Source organism: Pteropus vampyrus, unplaced genomic scaffold, assembly GCF_000151845.1.
Source record: "Pteropus vampyrus isolate Shadow unplaced genomic scaffold, Pvam_2.0 Scaffold8, whole genome shotgun sequence".
Taxonomy (NCBI): domain Eukaryota; kingdom Metazoa; phylum Chordata; class Mammalia; order Chiroptera; family Pteropodidae; genus Pteropus; species Pteropus vampyrus.
In genome coordinates this window covers 5,509,415-5,511,814 of record NW_011888789.1, presented here as the reverse complement: position 1 = coordinate 5,511,814, position 2,400 = coordinate 5,509,415, and positions in this window count along the sequence as shown.

Genomic DNA, 2,400 nt, shown 5'->3' with positions numbered 1-2,400 from the left:
GGGCAGGGCGGTGAACGCAGACACTAGAAACTGGCCCCACATCTTAGTCTCCTGTTCCAATAATGAACACAAATGGAACCAGGAAATTGGTTCCCATGGCTTGCTAACTGTGACTTTGGAGTAAATCAAACCCTGTGCTTTCTCTGCTATATTATAAAACACATACAATAAGAAGGAATAGGGCTTAACTGGTTACCCACAAACTTCTTGAGTCCTATGGGCTGACAGTCATGAGAACCATAGGCAAATAGGAAAGGTTTTGCAACTCTGAGTTTGGTGGTCGGGTATTTGCTTCAGAATTCTGCTGTGATTAATCTCTGGAAAACCTTCTACTTCCTTTTATCAGCATCTATTAGACTATTAAACTGATCAGCGATCGAGTATTATTGATCTCTGTACCCTACTAGCAAAGAACTTGGCAAGCAGTAAGTACTCAAAAGGAATTTATTGAAGTGATTTGAAAGTGAACAGAGTACACAGTAGGCAGATTACTGCCCTGACAGTAACCATCCCTGTCAAAAACAACACCTTCCTACCATTCGACACTAATCACCCCTCCTTTTCCATATATCCAGAGATTAGGAGGTTGGCCCTGACTACAGAATAACTCCCCAGTGGCTCTCCTCTATTTAGCAAACTGACATTTGTTTACAGATGATCCCAGATTATGCAATGCTTCCCCTTTCCCCAAAATATCATGCATCATAATGCAGCCTGAATCTAGAGAGTAAAATGAGCCCTGATGTTCAGCCTAAAGGCCTTCCACAAGCTGCAGGAAGAATATCAATTATGTGTTCTATTTGTTTTCATAGCCTAGGGGAAGCCTGAACAGACACCAATGCATCTTTAATCTCCTTTCCATTTCCTGTCTGGGGGAGGGGCAGGCTGAATCTCCCTCTACAGACTTTCTAATGCAACCATATCCATTCACGTCAAACTACTGTGAGCCAGCAGAAAGCACAGGAATCTGAAACATGACGAGGAAAGTCTTTCCCCCAGTGAAGAATGGTGTTAGAATAGTACTACTATCGTGTCAGGGCCAGGAAACTTTCCCCTTACCCCTTCAGTTCTTCTGGCTGGTCAAATAATTCAAATGACATACAGCAGATTAACAGGAGAAAATCAAATTTTAATACGTGGGCATGGGGAATTAACATAAGCATGAAAATTTTAAAGACTGTGAGGCAAGGCGAGGTATATATGTCATTCTGGACTAAGGAGGGAAGGTAGGCAATTCACAGATACATGAGAAAGAACAAACCTTTGGTAAGCAAATTGTTGCAGGGCCACCCAGAAACAATGGAACAAAGGAACAGATTTTTGCATGGATCCTCCCAGTCTGCCACACTTCATTCGCATGTGCTAAGGTAAATATGCTAAGATTCTCTTCCTGAAATAATCTGCATAGCAGGGTGACACATACCTGGGAGGTTTGCTCCTGACCCCACAACAACAAAGCCTGAAAAACAGTTCTGAAATGACCTCTACATCTATCCAAACATGAGCTATTTCTTCTTTCATAACGGTCCATTATAACGACCATCAGAATATTTTGCCTCTTTTTATCAATTTCTGTTTCTCAGATAAAGTTTACCTCTAGCCCAAATTTTATACATTTATTGAATTGTAGAATTGCAAGAACTCTGTCAAAGATACTAGAGAAATAACATTACTAAGTATCTTTTTAGTTAAAGAACACTGACTTAGAGCTCTATGTGTTAATGCCTAGTCGTCGTTTGGTAAACATCCTGGGTATTTCGTCTTATAGTCAAGGAATGTCCAAAAAAGTAGAATAGTAGTTGTACCCATGATTTATTTTTCAGCATTTCCTGAAATTGATTTTACCTTAAGTTATGTAAGATTTAGAAAGGGAAATATGTTTGAGGAAGGAGCAGATATTTATCACTCAACCTAAAGCCTGCTATATTTGTACTTTGGGAAAAATTATTCATTTTTCTAGAAAACTTGGAAACCATTTCTTAAATCAATTTTCAGACAAGAGAATGGATTTCCTGATTATATTTTGGCAAGCAGTAATCTCTGACAGGATTAGCTTTAGAGTACTTTATTGACCTAGCTTTTAAAACACTCAGCATGTTCTTTTAAAAGAACGATAATATGTTCAATGCATTAAGAAACAATAAAGATTATACAAACTCGTCAATCAAAAAGTACAAATGGGCCGTGCTAAGGGGCAATGGTTGGCCTAGATTTTCAGTCTACGTGATTAATCCTACACAGATGTAAGCATGGTTGCAGCCAGCTACGCTGAGGGTGAACTGAGCCCTCTTCTCTGATTCCAGATGACACAACATCCTTGCCCGTGGGTGTCTCATGTTACATGTTGCTTAGCACCATAGTCTTTGTGGGTGGTGAAATACGAGCCATCACCACTGAAAA